Raw genomic sequence first — 26666 nt, 5'->3', positions numbered from 1 at the left:
TTGAGTGGGCATAATAGTACTAACCCAGGGGTGAGCATACTTTTCCTGTAAAGGGCCAGGTAGTAAATATTTTAGTCTCTGTGGGCCATAGAGTCTGTTTCAGTGACTCAGCTCTGTAACTGAAGCACTAAAGCAGGCATAAACCATATGCAAATGAATGAGCATGACTGTTTTCCAATAAAGCTTTACTTATGGGTATTAACATTTGAAATTTCATGTAATTTTCTTCTGTCACAAAATATTACTGTTTCATTTCCCGCCCCCCGCCACCCCCCTTGCCCCCAGCCATTTAAATATGCAAAAGCATTCTTAGTTTGCCAGTTGACCATTTGCCCCGGGGACCATAGTTCACCGTGGACTAAAGCGAAGAATCTTGAATCTGTTTTAATCTTGTTTCTTTTTGTTTTTTTCACATAAGACTAATTCTCTCAAAATCCTAGTTTCTATATTTGTAAAATGAGAGATAATAGTAATTGCGCTATTTCCTTGCAGGATTGTTGGCAAGATTGAACGAGGTCATGGATACAAAAGAATTTTGAAGAAAGTGATGTGCCAGACTTATATAAAATATTGACTATGCTGTGATTTGTATCAGGAGTGCATTTGGTTACCGGTAGTTGAGAGCTGGATTAACAGTGGCTGAAACCATGAAGATATTTAGCATTCATTTTCTTGGATATGCGAGGCCCCAGGATTGGTGCTCTGACTCCACGACGTCACTTGAGACCTGATGTTTGTGCTCTGGATTCTGATATTCATGTGTCAGTAATACCTCCTTTCACAGTGCAGAACGGATATCATAACTCCAAAAGTCATGTTCTCACAGGACAGTGTCCCAAAACAGGACAGTGTCCCAAACAAGGATGAAGGGAATGGAGAGAAAGGGAGTCTCTTTCCAGCCCTTTCTCCTTTTATCAAGGAGGAGCATCTTAGCTGAGACTCCCCTAGCAGCCTTCCCTTCTCACCCCAGAGTTGGCTCACAGGTCCACCCTAGCCCAGCCTCTAGTGAAGGAAAGGAGGACTGCTGTGCTCAGCTTGTAGACCAACCGTGATGTCGGTCTCCAGGATCGGGTACAGTGCTGCCTGCACTCACAGGGTTGATCACATTAGTCTCTTCCTTGCTACAAGTCGCGTGGCTGGCATCAGGTTCAGGGAATAGCTGATGAGCTCATTTCCTAAGAACACTCAGATGAATCCTCCACATGCCTTGCAAGCTGTCCTCGTAGGCATCTGTAGATGGACACCATTGTAGCTGGGCCGCAGGGTCAGGTCTGAGTGGAGGATGGACTCTCCACCTCACTAACCCGAGACAGAGCAGGAGGGAGGAACTCAGGGTTGTCTTCTGGGACATACTAGGGAGAACCAGTTTAATCTCCGTCTATTAAATATTATGATAAACTGCTCCCAGTCATCCTTTTGAGGAATCTCTTCTTTGTAAAATCCAGTGCTAGAGGTGTGTCTCATTTTCAGAAAGCTAGATTAAAAATCTAGACTTGAAGTACACATATCAGGGGTCAGATAACCTAAAGTTTAAAATAGTCTAGAATTTACCTTAAAATTCCTTTAAAGAGTGAAACACTTTGGCACACTTTAAATGATTTCATTGGTAAAAACTTGATTTCCACGTAATTAATATATGAGTGCACACATACACACACATCCCTAATGCCTTGCACTGGGATAGATAGAATTACTAATTGATTGAAAAAGCACAAGAGTAAAATCGTCACTGATGTGAACTAAATCTTAGTCTTAGGGTTTCAGGGTAACCACAGCAAATGATGTCTCCCAACGAAGTAAAGGCCTACTCCGAAAAGAATTATACACTTTGTTCATCCACTTTGTTCATACAGGTCAAATCTCATTACAATGCAGAGATTCCTACATTGTGTGGGAGGTTGAACCACAGGTTCCCTCAGAACTCTGATTCTTTCATTCTGTGAGTACCATTTGACTTTGAAGGTTTCTTCTTTTCTTAAATACTGCAGTTCTATGATTACAGCAGAAACCTCTTTATAATGAAGTTCAAAGCTCATAGCCTGCTTTGGTTGTTCACTTTTTTCCCTTTCAGTTCACGCATGCTCCCTGTTCTCATGGAGTGTACAGCCTGGATGAGGATATCAACATTAAACATCTACTTGATTGTACTGACAGTGCATAACTACATATAGATTAGTGGTCTGAAGAAAGGAACACTGTACTGTGAAAGGACCGCGAAGGGATCTGACCTTGATTGGGGAATCAGGGAAGGCTTCTTGGAGGGAGCAATGTTTGATAGGAGAACTGACATGTAAATAGGGGTTAATTAGGTGAAAGAGAGTGGGATGGAAGAGGCATTCTTGACATTGGTACAGCGTGTGTATTTACCTGTCTATCTGTCCAGTCTGACCATCCACCCACCCATCTACTTACCTGTTCAACTACCTATCCACCTACCTACCCATCCACCCATCTGCTTACCCATTTACCCATCCATCTATCCTGTTTTACCAAACAGTATTGTAATGCAAACAGGTAGAAATTAGCTGCTTTCTAAGTCTGTAAGTCTGTTTTGGGAGATCAGAGGAGTGTTTTTTAAAAAATCCTCAGAGAACATTTGGAGGTTATTTTAAGTAACAATAGGCCATGATATAATTTCAGCCCTTCCTCTTGCTCTTGCTGGAATGGGATTTGCATGCATGTGAACACCCAGAGGGAGCTCTCCTGGGGTATCAACTGTGCTCTAACCACCCCCCACCCACAGAATGAAGAGGGTAAAACCCATGTGCCAGAAGCCTGCTTCTGCTTCCCTGGGAACTATAATTTGCAGTTAAAGATTGAAGCGAAATCCTGCATTAACAGGGAGAATTGGTCTAATTTTTACAAGGAATTACTTTTTCCTACCAGAAAGGATCTGCCAAAAAGCAATATTCAATATTAAAAAATGAGAATTAAATTGGTATCTATTTTACATAAAGAAACTTTAAGAATAGTTGCTTGAAATCAGGGGTAGTTTGTGGGCTTGCTTTTAGTGATTAGCCGATTAGCCATTTACAGCTATTGTCAGTTAACCAGAAGTATTCTACTGAGTTCACAGAACTTTGGCATTAAATTTATACCTGGAGTGGCTTAGAGATCCAATGTAACGTTCATTTTATACAAGAAATTGAAAGCCAGATAGGTTAAGTGACTTTTTCAAGCCATTTAAAAATTCATGCCTCAACTCATTTCACTCCCCAGGCTCTGTGCCAGGAGGGGGCAGGCAGGACCTTGGGTCTTCTAAATCCTGGTTCAGTATGAGGAGCTCTGGAACTGACTCGGCACTCAAATCCTTGAATTGCTTAACTTCTTAACTTTAAAAATTGCTTAACTTCCCTAAGTCTCAGTTTCTTCATCTATATAAGGGGATAATCATTGTATTCACCTCATTGTGCTCGCTTCAGCAGGAGATATACTAAAATTGGAACAATACAGAGAAGATTAGCATGGCCCTTGCACAAGGATGATGTGCAAATTCATGAAGTGTACAATATTTCTGGGCTTCCCAGGTTGCTCAGTGATAAGGAATCTGTGTGCAATGCAGGAGACCCAGGTTCGATCCTTGGGTCGGGAAGATCCCCTGGAGAAGGGAATGGCAACCCACTCCAGTATTTTTGACTGGAGAATTCCATGGACAGAGGAGCCTGGAGGGCTACAGTCCATGGGGTCTCAAAGAGTCAGACACGACTGAGTGATTAATACTTTCACTTCATTTTCAAAGGTTAAAATGCCTGAGAAGAGTCAGGTCTGTAGTAAATGCTCAGTGAATGCCTTGCCAACAGAAAAAGGACTGAAGTGACCATGGGTCGGTTCTCAATGGGGCTTCAAGAGGTGAGGCAAGCTTCCTCCACTTTCTGGTGCCCCTGGACTCTACCATGAGAAAACCCTGTCCTGGGCAGTCCATTATCCCAGAGAAAGGAAACAGATGGAATGAATTTGAACTGTTATGACTCGTCACCATGTCCAATCTTCTACAAGTCTTTTTTAGGCATCTGCATTTAAGTATGTACCTAGGAGTGGAATTATATTAAAAGCAGCCTAACAGCTTTCCAAAGTGGTTGCACCATTTTACACTCTTACTAGCAATGAAGGAGACTTCCAGTTGACCTGCATTCTCACCAGCTCTTGATATTGGGAGTCTTTAGTTGTAGCCCTTTCTGGGGGGAGGGCGGAATGTGATGGTATCTCATTGTTGCTAGCCTACTGAGCTGAGAAGAGTTTCTGGCTTGTTTAAGAACTTCTACTACTAACTCTTGAGTCCTCCGTTTCACCCTCAAGGATGGAGCTCAAAAAGTCTGGTGAAGCCCAGAGCCAGATTTGTCACTCAGCCTTGCTCATGGATGCCACTAACTGGTTATTGGCCAGACCAAGCAGCACATATCCCTAGAAATGCTCAGCTAGTTCACTGGATGGTTGTGAACCTTCCAGGTAGCCACACTACTTAGATGCCAAAGCTCTTTCTAAGTAGCATGTGTATATGTGAGTGTAATGTGGGTATATTTAAGGTCTTTTCTATACCTTCTGTGTATTTAATGAACCGAAAAAATTCGCATTTTTTGGTGAATGAAATCACATTGCATGTGTATAGCTCACAGACGAGGAGCCTGCTCGTGTTCTGCAGGGATGGGGTGGGGCGGGGTGGGGAGCACAGGTTGCTCCGGTGGCCACTGCAGGGAGGTTTCTAAACCATCTTCCTCTACCTCTGCTCTCCTTTCTACCTGAACGGTCCATTTTCACCATCTGCCTTCCTTCTCTCTCCTCCCTCCCTCTCCCTTTTCTCCTCTTTTCCTTTCACCAACTGAACAAGAGTTGAACAAAACATCTGATCACAAATTTGCAATCAGCAGAAAAACTCAAACACCTGAAATGTCATGTGTATGCCCTAATCCCTTCTGAATTTGATATGAAGTGAAGTCAAGTCGCTCAGTCGTGTCCGACTCTTTGTGACCCCGTGGACTGTAGCCCACCAGGCTCCTCTGTCCATGGGATTCTCCAGGCAAGAATACTGGAGTGGGTTGCCATTTCCTTCTCCAGGGGATCTTTCCAACCCAGGGATCGAACCCAGGTCTCCCTCTGGCTCAGAGGCATCTGCCCGCAATGTGGGAGACCTGGGTTCGATCCCTGGGTTGGGAAGATCCCCTGGAGAAGGAAATGGCAACCCACTCCAGTATTCTTGCCTGGAGAATCCCATGGACAGAGGAGCCTGGTGGGCTACAGTCCACGGGGTCGCAAAGTGTCGGACACGACTGAGCGACTTGACTTCACTTCACTGCTTTAGTTCATAGATAATTTTAATGGGTATTGTTGAGTTCTATTTTGTCCTGTTATTACTTCATGTTGTTTTTTCCATACTTCTTGATTAGCTTTGTAATTGTGATTCCAAATGTCAGTAGTCAATCATATGCATTCAGCAGCTTGCTGAGCTATTCATCTAGCAGCTACACAATATTCCAGCATATGGATATTGCAAAATTTATTGAATCAATCCTCTTTTATTGGACATTTGTGTTGCTTTCAGTATGGAGCATTAATGATAATGCTATAGAAAATATCTTTTTACCTAATATTTATCTGCCTTTCTGCTTATTTCCTAAGGAGTAATTTCTAGACATAGAATTGCAGTCAAAGGGCAATGAACCACTTAAAATGTTCTTTCCACATATAATAATATTCCAGAAAGACCCAACCAACTTTGTTACTAAAATTAATATATGAGAATGCCTATTCTCATATGAACACTTAAACAAATACTATAATTAAAACAAAAATCTTCTTTTTAAATTACAAAGCAACACCCATCTGCTACCAAAACCTCAGTCTTACAGAAGTACATGATTATTTCTTTAAATATCAGCCTGGTCAAGGCTATGGTTTTTCCTGTGGTCATATATGGATGTGAGAGTTGGACTATAAAGAAAGCTGAGCACTGAAGACCTGATGCTTTTGAACTGTGGTGTTGGGGACGACTCTTGAGAGTCTCTTGGACTGCAAGGAGATCCAACCAGTCCATTCTGACGGAGATCAGTCCTGGGTGTTCATTGGAAGGACTGATGCTAAAGCTGAAAATCCAATACTTTGGCCACCTCATGCGAAGAGTTGACTCATTGGAAAAGACTCTGATGCTGGGAGGGATGGGGGCAGGAGGAGAAGGGGACGACAGAGGATGAGATGGCTGGATGGCATCACCGACACGATGGACATGAGTTTGGGTGAACCCCGGGACTTGGTGATGGACAGAGAGGCCTGGCGTGCTGCCATTCATGGGGTTGCAAAGAGTCGGACACAGCTGAGTGACTGAACTGAACTGAACTGAACTGAAATATATTTGGGGAAATATTCTCTGCTTTGCAAGATATTATAGGCAGTAGTAGATGCTGTTAAATTGGAACTAGGATTAGGTCAGTGTTGGTGGGTAAGATTTCTTAATGTGTCTTTCTCAAAGGTAGTCAGTTACTGGCTTCTTCTCCCTTTTTAACTCCTGTCTTGGTGGTCAAGAGTGCTGTTCCTCAAATCTTTCTGGCTCTGTGACTTCCTGGCACATGGTAGGGTTTCACATGCTGGCCCCCTTGTAGTTGAGTGACTGTGCTCAGGTCACATGAGTAGCTCTGGGCTGTAAGATGCACATGGAGGTGATGTGTGTCACCACCAGCCCAAGTGTGTCATTGCTGGTGTGAGGCCGAGCAGACTTTTCCCCTGCCACATACCTGGCTACAGATGATGGGGGTGTAGTGCAATGAGAAAGATGCCTTTGAGATTTTGGTAATGTTGCTGCTGCTGCTGCTGCTGCTGCTGCTGCTGCTGCTGCTAAGTCACTTCAGTCGTGTCCAACCCCGTGTGACCCCATAGACGGCAGCCCACCAGGCTCCTCTGTCCCTGGGATTCTCCAGGCAAGAACACTGGAGTGGTTGCCATTTCCTTCTCCAATGCATGAAAATGAAACATGAAAGTGAAGTCGCTCAGTCGTGTCCAACTCTTAGCGACCCCATGGACTGTAGCCTACCAGGCTCTTCCATCCATGGGATTCTCCAGGCAAGAATACTGGAGTGGGGTGCCATTTCCTTACCACAGCATAAACTGGAGTGTTCATAAACTTTATGACCATAAAGCCTGTTCTCAATGCAATACCTTCTGCTCCCTCTCTTCCTCCTGACTTTTATGAGTAATTTACCCATATCCATCATGCAGTCATAAGGCCTTTGCCATGAGCCTAAGGCTTGGAAGTCAATAGAAATGTATTTGAATCTCATATGTTGCAGAATTGTGATAAAATGTTTGTATATAATTACTACTTAAAAAGAAACCCTATCTGATGGCAAGTGAACCAAAAAGAGGGCTTCCCTGGTGGCTGAGCGGTAAAGAATCCACCTGCCAATGCAGGAGATATGGGAGACATGGGTTTGATTCCTGGGTCAGGAAGATCCACTGGAGAAGGAAATGGCAACCCATTCCAGTATTCTTGCCCGGGACATTCCAAGGACAGAGGAGCCTGGTGGGCTACGGTCCATGAGGTCACAAAGAGTCAGACACGACTGAGGGACTAAATAACAACAAAACTAAAAATAAGCACCTTTGTTTACTGAGGTTCAAGAACAAATGGATTGAAGGTTTCAGGATGCGAAGGCAGTAGGAAAGGAAGCGATATTGATGACCAGCTGAGAGAGAGATGGAAGTGAGACCAGTAGGTATCACAGAAGCATCAGTGTCATCTGTAGCTTTAAGCTCCCCAAGGTAATACAAAAAGGCTAAGCCCTTTATTACTTAAGAGCCTGCCCAGAGTTTTATGCCTTGTGCACAGATAGGCTTTGTGCGTGTGTGAGTGAAACTGTGAAGAAACCACATGTGCAGTGGAAAATAATGCCCCTTTTAAACAAGCTGAGCAGGGCTTGATACAAGGCAGTGTGGTCTTGCTCCTCTGTTTACACAGGAAGCCTTTCATGCAGGCATGATATATGGAGGATTTAAGCCATTGAGATCCTTTATGCTAACAGACCATTCATCTTGGATTTTCCAGGTTTCTAGGTTGTCTTCGAGGAGTACACCATTGGCTCTGAAACTGGCTGATGTGTGGACAGATACATTACAAGTCCCTAAATTATCAAGTTGCAGGAACTTGTCATTATAAGGCTCTAATGGCACCCAGCTCTGCTCCAGCCTCCCTCCGACCCGAGACATTGTCACATGGACAGTGTCAGAGCTCTTTTGCTTTTGGATGTCATAGCCTCAGTTCCTTATTAGCACTAACATTTTCTTCTTCTTTTTAGAATATTTGTTTGTTTCTTTGGTTGTGTTGGGTCTTAGGTGCAGCACATGGGATTTTTGTTCTGGGTGTGTGCTTGCACGCTAAGCTGCTTTACTTGTGTCCAACTCTTTGCAACCCATAGACTATAGCCTGCCAGGCTCCTCTGTCCAGGGATTCTCCAGGAAAGAATACTGGAGTGGGTTGTCATTTCCTTCTTCAGGGGATCGTCCCGACATACGGATCAAACCAGGGTCTCCTGCATTGCAGGCAGATTCTTTATCAACTGAGCCACTGGGGAATCCCATAAGTCCTCACATATTTATTTAGTGCTAATTGTCACAGACCATTCTAGGTGCATTTGACCTAACTTTGCATTCCTCAACCTTTTGTCAGACATGAAAAAGAAGCTAAAGTTTAACTCCCAAATTATCCCCAAATAGGCAGGACGAGCAAACCAATTAGAAGAATTAAGACAGCTCTCTCCTTTTCTCTGAATATGTGTGTGGCTTTGGGTCACACACATATATGTGGGTTAGGGACTTCAGCTTGCGTTTTCCAAACACATGTATATAATTTATTTATTTCTTTACTTCAGTCATGCATTTGCTTATTCATTCAGTACACATCCATCCGTTCCTTCAGTTAATTAGTATTTTTAGTAGGCCTGCTGTGTGCCAGGGCAGGTAGTAGAGATAGATACAGTGAGAAATGAGACTAGGTTCTCGTTCTCATGTAGCTTTTCGTTCGGAATAGACGGTACTTTGATGTGCTTGTTAAATGAATGGTTATGATTTTACAATGTACATTTCTAGTAGAGATTGGCAATTCAACAGCATGCAAGTTAGAGTGCAGGAGTTCAGCCCCTTTCTTCCCTCTTCCTGGCTTCACAAATATTCTTTTCAGCAAAGATGCCTTCCCAGACATTTCATTACATGTTTGAAATATTTATACACATAAGTGGGGAAAATGAATTAAAACTGTGAACTCTATGTGGCACTCAAGTCAAAATAGGAAGTTTAGTTGTTCAGCTGTGCATTTTGACTGCTTCCCATTAGGAAGCCCCTTTCAAGAAAAAAACCTTCCCGGAGCAACACACTTCAAAGGGGTTCCCCCGTAATGCTGTTTTTAAAATGTGTTAATTGAATCTAATTGCAAACAGCTGCCCATTTTAGCCACTGTTTGCATTGGCTTTCACCCATTCTAGATCTAGGTCATCTTTTTGGTTACATTATATTCATATTGGGATCTTAATATATTTGTTGTAATCTCAGAATGTGTCACCATTCAAAGGATTATGAGGTAATAAATAAAAACATGGAGACAACATATTTGTCAAGCCCCGAGGTCACTGCCAAGTACAGAAGTATTTGAGAGCAGATGCCCTCTTTGATACACTGTGTAGGGTCATGATACCTCCCTTGAACACATGGGAAATCTTCCAACCACAGCAACAACAAAAACTCCACGGTGTTTGCAGGCTTTTGTGTGTGGGTAGAAATGCTGAGTGATCTTTTACGGTCTGTTCTCTACCACTTAATTATTGAATTTTAATGCCTTTGTAGGAAGCAGGAAAAAATAATAAATATTTATTATTTTTTATAGGTGAAGTTGCTGTTGTCATTTTTCAAGAAGTGCTTGTGGTAGCAACTGCTGGTTAAATGTGAAGAGGTGGTTTTCAAAATGTTTAACAAATTGTAAGGCAGTCCTGGGGGCCTCCCAGCTGGCTCAGTGGTAAAGAATCTGCCTGCAATGCTGGAGACACTGGGGATGTGGGTTCAATCCCTGGGTCGGGAAGATCCCCTGGAGTAGGGCATGGCAACCCACTCTAGTATTCTTGCCTGGAGAATCCCATGGACAGAGGAGCCTGGTGAGCTACAGTCCAGAGGGTCGCAAAGAGTTGGACATGACTGAGGGATTAACACAAACAAAGCATGAACACTGAGCAATTAAAACACTTGCTGGTCATAGTAACTGGTGTGGCTATACTCATACATACTTGTATAGCAACCAAAGGGTTCCTTTTCCACAAGTTAGTACTGAGGGTAACTGGAACTGATTCTGTTGGGATTCAGTATAGGATGCGCTGAAGAAGGAAATGGCAACCCACTCCAGTATTCTTGCCTAGAGAATTCTGTGAACAGAGGAGCCTGCTGGGCTGCTGTCCACAGGGTCGCATAGAGTTGGACATGACTGAAACGACTTAGCATGCATGCATGCATTGGAGAAGGAAATGGCAACCTACTCCAGTATTCTTGCCGGGAGAATCCCAGGGACAGAGGAGCCTGGTGGGCTGCCGTCTATGGGGTCGCACAGAGTCGGACACAACTGAAACGACTTAGCAGCAGCAGCAGCAGCAGCATAGAATGTGCACCTCAGAGTTATCTTGCCCTGGGAGTGAGAGAGACGGGGTATTGCTACCCACTCGAATTTGACATTGGCTGAAGGCTGCTTCTGGGCATTACTGTCCCACACTTCTGTCCTGCCATTCAAGTGGCAAAGCGGCCTCTAGTCGAGTTTGCTCTTATGCAAAGATATGCTAGAGCCAGCCATCGGAAATCAAGCTGCTGAGTACTGAAATGGCATATGCCCAGTGGTATGGGTGGTCCACCAGCTGCACCTACTATGGGTGGTTGGTGGGCATTTGAGAATATCAGTGGGGTGGAAATGGAGATCATAAAATCTTTCATTCTCTGTTTTGGGCGCATCAGTAGCAGTGGCCTTCGTGAGATTGTCTGAAACAAGTTGGTCTTCAGAATAGAAGTTAAATGGGATTGAGGGATGGAGAATATAATGAAAATGATGATGACAGAGGGGTTGATGTAAGTAGCTATTACCTACCTTTGTTTCAGTATATGATAGACACAGCCTCCCCATTTTTCTGATGAGGGACCTGAGGCTTAGAGATGTCCAGTAAATTGTATGAGGACACTCAGGGGGAAGGCTAGAGACAGAATTTGAATTCTGACTTTCCTGACTCTGGGCTACAGCTCCTGAAGGTATGGAAGGTTTAGCACAGAGCCTTCCTGTTCTCTTTCCTCCCCTCCTTCCCTCTCTTCCTTCTTTTGACATTTTGGGTACTTACCATGTGCTAGATGCTGTTCTACGCGCCACACGGCACAGAAACAATTTTGGTTCTTTTTGATCCAGAAAGTCGCTCCATTTCCCCTTCCCTGCCCCCACTCAACTTTTGTGGGGCCCCAGCAAGTGTAAGAATGAAGGCTCATGTACCATGTCTAAATATTTACAAGTTATAAATCAAGCTGACCAGATGTTAAATAATGTATGTTCCATCCTCCTGCCTTGACAAATATACCTGCACAGAGGGCAGGTTGGAATGAAAATGTATGGGCTCCTGGGGTGCCATGCAGGAATGTGGTGGCTCAGGAAGTGAGGCTCCCCGCCCTCGGGCTACTGCCTGTCCCCCATCTTTTTCTTCCCCGGCAGCCCCAGTCTGTACATCTAAGCTCCATGTCTGCAAACAGCCACCCTCTGGCTACTTCTTGGGCTTAGGTGTGTGATTACTGGAGTTTCTCCCTTGAGAGAACCGGCCTGGGGAAGGCTCTGGAAGGGGGCTTGGCACACTCAGGCAGAGAGTGGTCTCTGGGACCTAAGATGTGGTCTGGAAAAGGAGATGCAGGCTCCGAGTGGGCAGGTCTCCATGGAGGGGGCCGTGGCCAGGGGAGGACCCAGACTGTCAGGTCCAGGTCTGGCAGGGAAGGGGGTGGACTCTGTTTTCTGGACCTATGAACAGCTCTGCTCTCTCTTCCAGTTTTTCTTCTGAAACTCACTTTCATGTACTTTTTTTTTTTTTCTTTTTTTTTAAGATTTGGCCTCCTGAGGATTTTCTTTTAAAATGTAGAATTCAAATACTCTACTAATTGAACGGGGGTGGGGTACGGAGAGGAGGCGGTCTGTTGAGGTGGCCAGAGGGTAAATGTTCCGGGAGGAGGAAGAGGGATTGTGGAAGGAGACCTGCTCCTTGGGCCTTGACGGATTCCCCACTCAGCTGCTGCAGTCTGTAGAGGGGGCGATCAGCCGCCCTGGTCCTCTGTCCTGAGATCTGATGGGTTCATCCCAGACTTTCGGGAAAGGATGCGATTTCAGCAGTATCAACTCTTCAGCCTATTTACCTCTGTAGCCATAATGACCTGAAGCTCTGGATTAACTCCTAAAACTAGCGCATAAGTAATACTTGCCTTTCCTGGGTCAGATTATACTGGGGGAGTCAGATAGAATGACCTGAATGGCACATGTTCATGCTGGCATGAGTTCCTCTCTCCGCACTGGGGGAAGATAGATAATATTTACTAGGACTAGGGCTAGAACACACACTGATGCATTTAGTAAGTGATAATAATCTTTTGCAATGAATTTTTATTGAAGTACAGTTGATTTACAGCATTGTTAGTTTATGCTATACAGCAAAGTGGATCAGTTATACCCGCTCTTTTTTAGATTCTGTTTCCATATCGGCCATTACAGAGTATTGAGTAGAGCTCCTTGTGCTCTGTAGTAGGTTCTTATTAGTTCTCTATTTTATATATGGTTGTGTGTATATGTCAGTCCCAGCCTCCCAATTTATTTCTCCCTTGCTTTCCCCCTTGGTAACTGTAAATCTGTTTTCTACATCTGTTGACTCTCTTTCTGTTTTGTAAATAGGTTCATTTATGCTATTTTTTAGATTGCATGTATAGGCAATTGATAATAATCTTTATTAATTTAGCTAATTCTTTATAATGTCTGTGTTTCCCCTTCAGGTGGTTATGATCTTCTGGGCATAGGTAACTAACTACCAATAGGTATGCCTCTTAGAAATTGACTAAGAGATCGTGTGCTCAGTAGTGTCTGACTCTGTGACCCCATGCACTGTAGCCCACCAGGCTCCTCCGTCCACAGAATGTTCCAGGCAAGAATACTGGAGTAGGTTGCCATTTCCGTCTCCAAGGAGACTGGGATGGCAAGAGCTTATTTAATATGGCTACTTCAGTGTGGCGGCCAGCAGGGCGCTGCGGTGGGCAGGATGTCGCAGTCACACCAGGGCTCACTGGGCAAGAGTTCTGAGTGCCATGAGTAAGCCCTGCTGATGAACCCATGGGGACTGCCCAGGATGGGAAGCACAGGGAAACCTCAGGGGTCCTTGATTCCTAAGAGGGCTCCAAGGGGAGCTCAGTGCACTGGGTCCCAGCCAAGCCAAGAGAGTGCATAGCAGAACTTGATTGGCCACAGACTTCAGCATCAAAGGCCTCCTGAGGAGGACCCAGAGGACCTGGAGGGAGGTACAGGACTTGTGTGTATGAATCATGGAGACCAGGGATCTCCTTCCCACTTTGCACCATCAACAGGTAAGAATAAACTCTTCCCCTAGAGGTCATCTCGGAGAAGGGAAAGCTGGGGAGGAAAATTGCAAGATTGAAATACCCAGGAGCTTGTTTAATTTATTCTGTGGGTTGACATTTAATTATCTGTCTCTGCATTGTAAAGCGAAGGGCTCAGGAGAAGGATTAGATCAATTACAGCAAAATAAACTGTATTTTGTTTGTGTAACTGAGTGTAGGGAAATTTTGAAATTGCTAAAACTGTCTTTGCCCTGCACTTGATCACTCATGCCTGCATGGATGAGTGAGTGTACATGTGTGTGCACACACACACATACACACACATGACACTTCTATAAACTTTTCCCTGTACCACCTCCCCTCAAAAATCTATACTCACAGAAGCATCAGTGAGGCAGACAGGATTTAACTGCGGATTTCCAAGGGGAGATGTGGTTTCATTGCACAGCCCACAGGCTCATCATCTCCATTCAGGGCTGTATTTCATTATTTTTAAGATGCGCCTTTTTCATGTTTGGATACTTGCTATCTCTAAAACCACTTACTGCCTTACTGTGATGGTGTATCAGAGTATAATGACAGCATTTTTCATAGCAGTCCATAACATTATGGTGTGTCTTACACTGGTATCTTTTAATATTTGATACAATTCTTCTGTTTTATTGTCCTTCCTCAGCTATTCCCAGAGGTTTACCCTCTTAGGGAGTTGAGTAGAGTGGTTCAAAATACAAATTCTATGGTTCAAAGTACAGGTGATTGCTCACTAGCACCATTATTCACAAGCCAGTAACCTTGGGCAAGTTGTTGAGCCACTCTGGACCTTTGTTTCCCCATCTGTTAAATGGGGATACTAGTAGGGACCACTTCATTGGGTTATGTAAGTATTGAATAAGTGGATACATGTAAAGAGATTGGAACTAGTGCTCGACAGTGGTAAATACTAGGTAAGAAGCTACTCTTACAGTTATTACCTCTTTAGGCCCCTCCCACACAGGCTCAGTGTCCTGCGGCCTGATACATTTTCCTTCCTTTCTTATTTTATGAATAGTAGTTCAGTGACTACTGTTTGCTATATGATCATCCCATGAGATCTTGTCTCTCCTCCCCACGTGGCTTAATTGAATAGTTCCTCTGAACAAATCTGTTCTCTCTTTCGAGCAACAGTGAGAGATAAAGATTGCTTGATGTGGTAATTAATTTTTATCATCGTTTTGGAGGCATCTGTGCTGGATGCAGGCTTGCTTCATAGCTCAGTTGGTAAAGAATCTGCCTGCCATGCAGGAGACCCCAGTTTGATTCCTGGGTTGGGAAGATCCACTGGAGAAGGGATAGGCTACCCACTCCAGTATTCTTGGGCTTCCTTTGTGGCTAAGCTGGTAAAGAATCCACCTGCAATGCGAGAGACCTGGGTTCGATCCCTAGGTTGGAAAGATCACCTGGAGAAGGGAAAAGCTACCCACTCCAGTATTCTGGCCTGAAGAATTCCATGGACTGTAGCCCATGGGTTCCAAAGAGTCAGACACGACTGAGCGACTTTCACTTGTCACTTGTGCTAGATGCAAGGGATAGTGAGGTAGGAGTTTGACAAGAGCAGAGGAGGTTTGTTGGAAAGCTTGATGGGAGTAGAGGAGGATAGGATGGGAAAAATCAGGTTGGAGCCATGGAGCCAAATGGCCAATGGAAGGATCAGTAGGCTATTTCTCCAGGACATCTCATATAGCCTCTGTGTCTCACAACAGCTGTCCATGCTGCAGACCCCCCAGTCACACTGGCCAGCCCATGTAGGGTGCAAAGGCTTTCCTACCATTCAGATCCCTCTGATGGGGTGATAGCTGCTTCTTCCCACAGATAAGCCTGGTTCTAGAAGACAGGGCAGTGGACATGAACTGGAAGATTAATTTGGGCTTAGATGAAATGTGGAGATTTAGGAACACAATTTCAGACATAAGGGCCTCAGAGGAAGACAGACAAAAAAGCCAGAGAGACACCCCAGCACATCTGGGCCCGAGGTGTGTCATAGGCCCCAATGCCTTCATCATATTTTCCATACACTTAGTGCTGGAGTTTGCATGGCTGTGGCCCTGGTTTTCTCTTCATTTGAAAAATAATCACTGGACAAAATAATCAGTTCTAGCAAGTGGAAAATTTCTGCTCTTGGGTTCACACTCACAGCTCCAGAAATGAAACACACTAGAAGCAGAGTGTGTCTTGGCACAGGGTGACCAGTACCCCAACTGGTCAGTGCTCCACCCTGTTAGTTCATTTTGTTGGTGACCTTGTCTATGAGAACAAATAGCTTTCTAGTGGGTCACCTCTGGAACACAGTTAAAGTTTTTGAATGGAGATTAAAAAAAATATTTTTTTGGTTTTGTTTTGGGTTTAATGAGTCAATGCTCTCTCTTACTATGAGTGTTTATAACCAAACCTAAATGTGCGTAGGGTCTTGAACTGCCCCCCCACAACTATTTCCTATTTGTTCCCAGAAAAATTCCAAGGCCAGATTTTGTTATAGCAACCAGAGGCAAATATCAAGACAGTAATGAAGAGCAAACTCAGGGAAAAGATTTCCCTCCAATGGGGCTTGAGTTTCTGTAGTGTGTCTGCTGTATGCGTGAAGCCCTGGAAGGCAGGAGTGGATCTCTTTGGGCATCTAAAGTCCAGCTTTGCTGACATCCAGGACCTGTGCTTTTCCAGGAAGTATAACTCTCAGGTGGTGTCGCTGGTGGTAAACAACCTGCCTGCCAATGCAGGAGACGTAAGAGACGTGGGTTCGATTCCTGGGTCGGGAAGATCCTCTGGAGAAGGACATAGCAACCCACTCCAATATTCTAGCCTGGAGAATCCCATGAACAGAGGAGCCTGGAGGGCTACAGTCCATGGGGGTCGCAAAGAGTCTGACACAGCTGAAATGACTGAGCATGCATGCACAGGTGGCCAGGCCAGGTGCTGAAAGGCTGCCTTCTCAGCTTCCTCAGGCTTTGCAGCCTGTTGCATGTTGATCTTTATTTTTGTATGTCCAGTTTTCAAAATTAAATATATTGAATTATTATCATTCCGTCATGCTTTTCCTCTGAGGAGTTTAATAAATACGCCTATTGTTATTTCTTAAATTGTCCCCTCAAATACTGTTTGGAAGGATGAGTAAGCAAACAAACAGAACAATAAGACAGGAGAGTCTTCAAGGATGTGCCCATAATGTACTTCATGCTGTTCCTTTCGTCTTCGTCCAAGTCATGATAAGGTCAGACTCCTCATACACAGGTAAAGTCACCTCTAGTTTCCCTACAATCTAGCCTTCTTACTAAAAGCACTTTTGAGTTTTGAATCAGTTATTTTAGGACTTGGTTGTAAGTAGCAGTGTGTTGATAAATGTTTACCAGCTAGCTCTCAGAAATAAAATTGCCTTGATCTATAGGGTGTACCGATTTTTGTGGTGTAAATACTCCCACAATGACCACTTTGTAGCTATCAGAGCGACCTTATGGATGAGGAATTGGAAGGAGATACATACAATCCATTGTAGGGAGCTGGGAGAGCTGGTTGCTCCACTCCACTCATTCTGGCATTGGGCAAGGCCTCTCAGCCTTGATACTATCCACATTTTGGGCTGGATAATGGTTGTTGATAGCTGTCCTATACATTTAGGATTAGTAGAGGCATCTCTGGCTTCTACCCACTAGATGTCAAGAACATTATACCTTCCCCCTCCAGGTTGTGACAAAATCTCTAGACATTGCCAGATGTACCCTGAGGGGAAAATCAACCTCCAGCTCTGGGTCATTCTGCAAGGGTGGTGTTCAGAAGGTCCATCAACAGGCAATAGGAAAGCAGAAGTAGAGACACAGGCATAGAGAACAAATGAATGGACACCAAGGGGAGAAAGAGGTGGTGGTGGATGAATTGGGAGATTGGGATTGACATATATGCACTATTGATATTATAAATAAAACTGATAACTAATGAGAACCTACTGGAGAGCACAGGAGACCCTACTCAGTGCTCTGTGGTGACCTAAATGGGAAGGAAATCCAAAAAAGAGGGGATACATGTATACATACAGCTGATTCACTTTGCTGTACAGCAGAAACTAATGCAATACTGTAAAGCAACTATACTCCAATAAAAATTAATTTAAAGAAGCAGACAGTAGGCTTTAACCAACTGTTCTGCAGGAAACACTCTTAACATGCACCTGAAGAGGTTCTCTTGGCATTTTAGACACAGTGCTTAAAAAAATCAGAGGCATCTTGGGAAGAGTGATGTCATGAAGAATTAAGGCACCAAGACAATGCACAGCCACTAGGGGAGTTAAATTCCATGGACTGAATACTAGACAGAATAGATCATGATGGACTGCAGAGGTCCCCTCGTCCAGCCTCATCTGTGTATTAATATGAATGAGATGAGACTCGGAGGCAAGGAAGGCCTTGTCCTAGGGCACAGAGCAAGCTGTGGGCATGCCTGGGTGGTGATGCTGTAGATGTGAAATGTCTCTGTGACATACTAGGGATGGGACTGACTCCAGCTTGTCGCTCTGAGTGTTGTAGGCTTGACAGCATTAGGTTTTGATAGCCATATTTTGACATCTCCCTGTCCCTGGCTTTCCTCCTCTTTCCCTAGAAATATCTGCTCATGGAAACCACATTGTAATGAGGGACTTCTGTTTCTGACAGAACTACTTCCATCAGTTTCAGGGTTGAGTAGTTTATTCAGATGTTCTACTTAGAAGGGTCAAGCTGCTTATCATTAAGGAACAAATGTTGAAGATTGTCACTGATTTCTCTCCTTCCTCCTCCATCTGCTCTGGGCCTTCTCATGGATGAGCTGTCTCAGGCTATCCCCAGATGACTTGAGAAAAGGACTTACTTTCCTGTAGAAAAGGTAAAGCCACAAAATTCACGTGATAAGGACTGGGAAAGCCCTTCCTAATTTGCACTGATAGATGTTTTCAATGCACAGAGGTGCTCAGTCAGAAAGGAAATACTGGCGAGGGATTATTTTCATCAGCAGAGCTCCAGGGCTTTGGAAGTTCCAGCGTAATTAGGGCAATCACATAGTAGTAAGTCAATACACTTTGAATGTCAATAAATTTGGCTTAATGAGGGGAGCAAGTCTGCTTTTATTAGGGGGTTGAGTAAAAGTGGAAGGAGTGCTTTGAATCATGGGTCTTTTAAAATACAATCAACATTTGAGAAGAATTAAGATTTGGTGAGTTTGTATAGAATCATTCATTACTCCCCTCCAGATTAGTTTTTTTTCAATAATAACAAGGACCAGCTCTTGAGAAACTTTCCCATAGCCAGAGTTTGGTTGCTCATTGCTTCATGCATCTCACATCGTCCTTTGTGACACCCCCACCAGCTCCACAGCGATCATGTGGTCCAACCCTGTGGGTTTACCTTGCACCAGTTCTTCAAGGCTCTCTGGGTCATGGTGGGGGTGTCAGTTGGATTTTTCTTTCTTGTCCCAGAGGACAGTCCAGCCTCAGCATCTTTATGTAAAGGGATCAGTTATACAGAGGTGTCAAGTGTGGGTAAGGATAAGAGGGGGAGGTGTTTGGGGTTGTGAGGAGCATTTGATGTAAGTCTGTGTGAGACTCCTGACTCAGTGATGTTCAGACCACACAATGAAAGGCCTCGTGGGGGACTGGGAAAACGTTTTTTCTTTTTTTGACGTACATTCTGATCTCATTGTTTTTTTATGTTAAAGCTATCTACACAGCAAGTAATGACTTTCTTAAAAGGAGCTAACACTTTATTGTATAATCATTTAGAACTGTTTAGGCATACATATCATGAACTCTTCAAAAGGCTCATTATACATCTAACTGAATTACTCTCTAGAGGAACAGGTCAATATATATACGTCTACCTTTGTATGCTGCTGCTGCCAAGTTGCTTCAGTTCAGTTCAGTCGCTCTGAACTCTTTGCGACCCCATGATTCGCAGCATGCCAGGCCTCCCTGTCCATCACCAACTCCCGGAGTTCACTCAAACTCACGTCCATCGAGTCAGTGATGCCATCCAGCCATCTCATTCTCTGTCGTCCCCTTCTCCTCCTGCCCCCGATCCCTCCCAGCATCAGAGTCTTTTCCAATGAGTCAGCTCTTCGCATGAGGTGGCCAAAGTATTGAATTTTCAGCTTTAGCATCAGTCCTTCCAATGAACACCCAGGACTGATCTCCTTTAGAACGGACTGGTTGGATCTCCTTGCAGTCCAAGGGACTCTCAAGAGTCTTCTCCAACACCACAGTTCAAAAGCATCAATTCTTCGGCACTCAGCCTTCTTCACAGTCCAAGTCTCACATCCATACATGACCGCTGGAAAAACCATAGCCTTGACTAGATGGACCTTTGCTGGCAGAGTAATGTCTCTGCTTTTTAATATGCTGTCTAGGTTGGTCATAACTTTTCTTCTGAAGAGTAAGCATCTTTTAATTTCATTGCTGCAATCACCATCTGCAGTGATTTTGGAGTCCAGAAAAATAAAGTCTGACACTGTTTTCACTGTTTCCCCATCTATTTCCCATGAAGTGATGGGACCGGATGCCATGATCTTCGTTTTCTGAATGTTGAGCTTTAAGCCAACTTTTCCACTCTCCTCTTTCACTTTCATCAAGAGGCTCTTTTGTTCCTCTTCACTTTCTGCCATAAGGGTGGTGTCATCTGCATATCTGAGATTATTGATATTTCTCCCAGCGATCTTGATTCCAGCTTGTGCTTTTTCCAGCCCAGGGTTTCTCATGATGTACTCTGCATAGAAGTTAAATAAACAGGGTGGCAATATACAGCCTTGATGTACTCCTTTTTCTATTTGGAACCAGTCTGTTGTTCCATGTCCAGTTCTAACTGTTGCTTCCTGACCTGCATATAGGTTTCTCAAGAGGCAGGTCAGGTGGTCTGGTATTCCTATCTCTTTCAGAATTTTCCACAGTTGATTGTGATCCACACAGTCAAAGGCTTTGGCATAGTCAATAAAGCAGAAATAGATGTTTTTTCTGGAACTCTCTTGCTTTTTCGATGATCCAGCGGAAGTTGCTTCAGTCATGTCCAACTCTGTGCAACCCCACAGACGGCAGCCCACCAGGCTCTTCTGTTCCTGGGATTCTCCAGGTAAGAATACTGGAGTGGGTTGCCATTTCCTTCTCTGTACCTACTGTATATGAGCATTTTATTACTGTAATTTAAAAGGCCAGTATGTTGGAAATAATATCTCATTATTTTTATTAGAATGTATATAACTCTAGTGAGGTTGATTATCATTTTGCATGTCAGTCTTTTAAATAAGACTTTTTGGAGAAGTTCTAGGTTCATAACCAAATTTAGGGGAAGGTACAGAATCTTCCCAGAGGCAGGTAGAAGATTATCCACAGGTACAGAGATTATCCATCTCCCACCAGAGTGGTACCTTTTTTTACAGTTGATGAACCTACATTGACAAATCATTATCACCTACAGTTTACATTAGGGCTCACTTTTGATGTTGTACATTCTATAGTTTTAGACAAACGTTTGATGACACGTGTCAATCATTACAGTATTGTATAGAATGTTTTCACTGTCCTGAAAATCCTTTAATTCTGTTTATTCATCTCTCCCTCTTCCTCCCAATTCCTGAAAACCATTCTTCTTTTATGATTTTTTTGTTCTCAAAGTGGAAAAGATAGAAGTCATGGCTTTCCATTCTAAGAAAACGTTCTGTTAACCTTCATAAGCCCTGGGAAGCAAGGGGGCAAAATTGAGAATCAAATAGAGTATTTGATCAGTAGTATTTACCTTTGAGTTGACATCTGAGGTTTCCAGAACTTAGCACGCTGCACCATTGCAACATCACCCACAGGACAATAGCAGTGCCCAGAGATGCCAAGACATGAGTGGTATTGGTCATTGGAAGTAGCAGATTCCAAACAGCTGTCTTGCTAGACTATTCCTCCTGAAGATCTGTTCGTGCCAACTTCTTGGCTTAGTCATATGATCCTCTCTGGCTCTGCAACACAGATGTGAAAAGTGAAGAGAGCATGCCATTGAATTTCATTTCTGAAAGGGAAATACACAGTTAACTTTGGGACTTTTAAAGTATTAATATAATTCCCCATATGTATCCATAGCCATATGTAGAAATAGGCCTACAGCATGACGTATGCTTGTATTTTGCTCTTCACTGCAAAATGGTTAAGCCTGATGGGCTGTTTCAGGCCTGTTTTGGGGGGTTGGCTGGACACAACAGCCAGAATCTGACCCTCCCTTTGTAGACTGAGTGCCTTGATTTAGTCTATTTATTGACGGTGCTCAGTGTTGGGGGATCCACTCACTCCCTCTAAACTGATAAGCCTATTTTATTTGTCAGAACAGGACTCGTAGCTTATTTTGTATCCTTTGTGCCTAGCATCTGCCAGGCATGTAATAGGTTCTTTTTTTTAAAAAAAGTATTTTATAGTGTTGTTGAAGTATAAATGATGTAGGATCAATTACATTTTTAGTTTTCCATTTAATGAGTTTTGATACATATATTCAGCCCGGAAACCATCACCATGATCAAGATAAGGAATAGATCCATCATCTCCAAAGTTCCCTTGTGTACCGTCCTCTCCTTTTTCAGTTGTTCCCAACCATTGTTCTGCTCTCTGTCACTGTATATTTGTTTGCATTTTTGAGAATTTTATTTAAATGTAATTATACAACACATACTCCTTTTTTTGTGTGTGGGGGTTCTGGCTATCTTCACTCGGTGTAATTATCTTGAGATTTATCAATGTAGTTCCACAGATTAATAATTTGTTCCTTTTTAATAACAATTCAGCAATTCCTGATTGCTGAATAGGAATCATAAAAGGCACTTAACAAATAACAGGTATTTGAAAATGAATTTTTAAACATATAATTAGGGGAAGAGTGGATAACAGGGATACCACTCTATTTCCATTGAGTAGGTTCACCTAGGAAGTCAAAATAGAAATCAGGAGATGGCATGGTAAAGGCTTTTGTTATTATTCAATGTCTGTTCTCCCTTCTTTCACAGTATGGGAATAGAACTGTATAGAATAAAGATTACATTTCCTAGCCAGCCTTTGGCACAGTTAAGTGTGGCCACATGACTAAGTTCTGACCAATATGATGTAAACAGAAGGGGTGTGTGAAACTGTTAAGAAGTTTCCTTAAAGGAAGGGGGGTTTTCCTTTTCTCCTCTTCCTCCTTCCTGCTGTCTGAAATGTAGTCATAATGCCTGGAACTTTAGCACCCATTTTGGATCAGAAGGGATCTTGAGAATGGGAGCCATTTCTGGCAGAATGATAAGGTAGAAGAAGCCTGGGTCCTTGGAGACTACCGACCTCAAGACTCCATGTATGAGAGAGAAGTAAACTTTGATCTTGGTTAAGCTTTTTTAAAGACTCTTTTGTGTCTTTCTGCTTCTTGAAGCCAGAACAATCTTTGTTAATACAGTGGTAAGGATAGAGTTAAAATAAGAGGGAGTTTGATGTTGCTGAAACATCATTTCAATCATGCTAATGTGTCCATCTTCACTTGTGGGATGTTTCTGAACAGAAACTCAACATCAGCTATTGGAATCTCTTTAGGTGAATTCTGGAAAAACCCTGACAAATGATTGTTAACAACTCTCCTTTTCTCAACCATGCAATTTACTCCCATCTCTTTGTAGCCATCATCAGCATTAGACTTGTTAGAATTATAACTTATATTTATTTACAGTTAACTTGGTGGCTCATTGGTGGGATATGGGGTTCGACTAATCTCATTAATTTTTTTTTTAAAAAATAATAGTTATGGTGACTTATGTGGAAATATTTTCTATAGATGTCTGGTTTCATTTATCATGTGTGAATTCTTATGTTTAATTCCTAGTTATGTTTAGCTTGTGATTCTCTTTTTAATTTTTGAAATATTTCACACATACAGTGGAGAACCTATATTCTGATGTCAGATATCTGGCAAACATGACTCTGTAGAGTAGTAGTTGTCAGCTTTAGTTATTTATTTAGCACCAAAGTCCTTTTTCACAAACTACTGCTGTATGCTCAGACTTCCCTGGTGGCTCACACGGTAAAGCGTCTGTCTACAATGCGGGAGACCTGGGTTTGATCCCTGGGTCAGGAAGATCCCCTGGAGAAGGAAATGGCAATCCACTCCAGTACTATTGCCTGGAAAATCCCATGGACAGAGGAGCTTGGTAGGCTACAGTCCATGGGGTTGGAAAGAGTTGGGCACGACTGAGCCACTTCAATTCACCTTACCTCACCGCTGTATGCAGAGCCCCATTATATAAAATATCAGAACTTTTCTGGTTGAAGTGCAAGTGGAGGGCTTGGTGGCTCACTGGGTAAACCTTCCTCATTTCATCCCCACTGTGAGGGCTCTGGAGATGTACTCACAGTGCGTGAAGGCCATGTGAATGTAGCTGCAAACCTCATTTAGAGTATGCTCAAGATTGAGAAAGCAAGCTAAATACTGCTCTGTTCAGTGCTCAAGTGTTTAAGCCCATACGTTTAGTTCATAATGGAGCCTGTAAGACTCTCATTCTGATGGCTGTGCTCTGCTTCTGCTCACAGTTCCAGCAAGCTTTGCAGTCTGGTTTCCCAGTCCTAGAAGTCTAGAACAGCTCAGAGGGAGAAGACAGTCAGACACGGCAGTTAGACCAAAGAGGGGCAGCTAGGATGTTTGAAAAAGGCAAACATAACACATTGGAAACCACCTTCTGAGGTCATATAGGGTAGATGCCGTCTTCCTAATATATTCCAGTGAGTCATGAAAGCATGATTTCATATATTTTATTATGCATATGTGTGTGTATATATTTAGTGAGAATGGGTGTGTTGTACAGCATATAATATTGGGTTGGTCAGAAAGTTCATTTGGGTTTTTCCAAAACATCATATGGAAAGCCTGAATGAACTTTTTGGCCAACCCATTATATAGTATGTATTATACATATGCATACAGTATTATGCTTGGTGTTTATGATGATGACTCTGAGAAGAAAAGCCTCTCAACTCTTATGTTTCATAATTTGTTTTAGAATAAACATATACTTATGAAATAATTATCATATGCTAGGTACAGTTCTAGCGTTTTATGTCATAGCCCTCTGTGCTACGTTATGAAGTAGAGGCTATCCCCAAAGACACAGAGAAGTTAAGTTCCTTGCCCGCGTCACTCAGTGAGCCTGTGTTGGAGCTGGGATTCAAACCCAGGCATCCTGGCTCCAGGGCCCACCTCTTAATAGATACCTTATCTTAGGAGAATTTCCCATATGTGAACAATAAAGCGCAAACATCTTGTAGCTAGCAATTTTTTCAGTTGTCTGGAAAACTCACTTATTGAAGAAGTGGGAAAATCACTTATCCTTCAATAATCCTGGGTAAGTGAAAGAACAAGCTGAATCGAATCTGGAACCCTGGTTCCCTAATGTCATATCTAACATACTTTCCCCTCTGCCTTGTGGCTTTCCATGAGGGCTCCAGAGAGGCAGGCTCAACTTGAGCAGGTCTGAGTAACCAGAAAATACCCCACAGACAGACTTGGCGATGGAAGTGGAACATGTGGACCCAAACTGCCTGCAAGATGATTGCATTTTCATTTATAGTATTGTCATCTTCCTAGTGGTTCAAGAGGTGTTTTAGAGTTGCCATAAAGGCTACTGTAATTTTAAGAGGCATTTTCTTTCTGGCCTATGTTTATATATTGTGGTGGAGGAGTCAGAAGGCTTCAAGCTTCAAAAGTGAATCCTGTTTCAAGTTATGAAAGTGCCAGGATGTGGGCTGCAGTTTAGCATGTGTTGCCTCAGGCACTGGGATTGGCCTGGCTTTCTGTCCAGCTTTGGTTGCTGTTCTTTGTGCTCTGGGATGCAGCAATTGCCTTGGCTTTTCCTGTTGTTATGCCTGTAGGTATGGACTCGTTTCCACCTTTCTGGAATGAAAATTATTTCAAGGGCAACTTTCAATTGTAAAAGGTCCATACATTCTGAGGGAAACACAGAAGCATGTTTTCTTACAGGGCTGATGTCTTAATCAGTTTGTGCGTGAGTGCTAAGTCGCTTTAGTCATGTCCAACTCTTTGCAACCCCATGAACTGTAGCCCTTCAGGTTCCTCTGTCCATGGGATTCTCCAAGCAAGAATATTGGAGTGGGTTGTCATGCCCTCCTCCAGGGGATCTTTCTGACCCGGGGATTGAACTTGAGTCTCATGTCCCCTGCTTTGGCAGGCAGTTTCTTTACCACTAGCACCACCTGGAAAGTCCACTTCTTTTTCATAAGGGGCACTAATCCCCCCATAAAAATTCTACCCTCATGACCTAATTACTTCTCAGAGGCTCCACTTCCAAATAAGTTGAATGGAGTGGGTGGTTAGGGCTTCAGTATATGATTTTTGAGGGTAAACAGACATTGAGTCCACAGCTGGAGTGCTAATTTATTATACATTTTTTCTTTCAGTGTTATTCTCATGATTGCCATAAGCAGATGGGTCACATGCAACATATTACATACACATACACATGGTCCGTTAACCAGGCTTTAAGACAATTAATCTTCCTACTCTTTTGGAAAAGACAAGTCAAAATAAAGATGCTAAGCACATTTGCTAAACTCTTCAGTTCAGTTCGGTCGCTCAGCTGTGTCCGACTCTTTGCCACCCCATGAATCGCAGCACGCCAGGCCTCTCTGTCCATCACCAACTCCCGGAGTTCACTCCAACTCACGTCCATCGAGTCGGTGATGCCATCCAGCCATCTCATCCTCTGTCATCCCCTTCTCCTCCTGCCCCCAATTCCTCCCAGCATCAGAGTCTTTTCCAGTGAGTCAACTCTTCACATGAGGTGGCCAAAGGACTGGAGTTTCAGCTTTAGCATCAGTCCTTCCAAAGAACACCCAGGACTGATCTCCTTTAGAACGCACTGGTTGGATCTCCTTGCAGTCCAAGGGGCTGTCAGTAGTCTTCTCCAACACCACAGTTCAAAAGCATCAATTCTTCAGCGCTCAGCCTTCTTCACAGTCCAACTCTCACATCCATACATGACCACTGGAAAAACCATAGTCTTGACTAGACAGACCTTTGTTGGAA

At 43.3% G+C, this 26666-nt stretch overlaps 1 non-coding gene across 1 annotated transcript; it reads left to right on the top strand.

Moving 5' to 3' along the window:
• The first annotated feature begins 3412 nt into the window (after positions 1 to 3412).
• LOC128066285 (U6 spliceosomal RNA) lies at positions 3413 to 3516 on the top strand. The gene has a single exon (XR_008201191.1). It is a non-coding gene; the product is annotated as a U6 spliceosomal RNA (small nuclear RNA).
• Positions 3517 to 26666: the final 23150 nt, after the last annotated feature.

The sequence above is a fragment of the Budorcas taxicolor genome, chromosome 20, assembly GCF_023091745.1.
Source record: "Budorcas taxicolor isolate Tak-1 chromosome 20, Takin1.1, whole genome shotgun sequence".
NCBI lineage: Eukaryota > Metazoa > Chordata > Mammalia > Artiodactyla > Bovidae > Budorcas > Budorcas taxicolor.
Note: the sequence above shows the minus strand (reverse complement) of the source record. Positions and strands in the feature narration are given on the sequence as shown.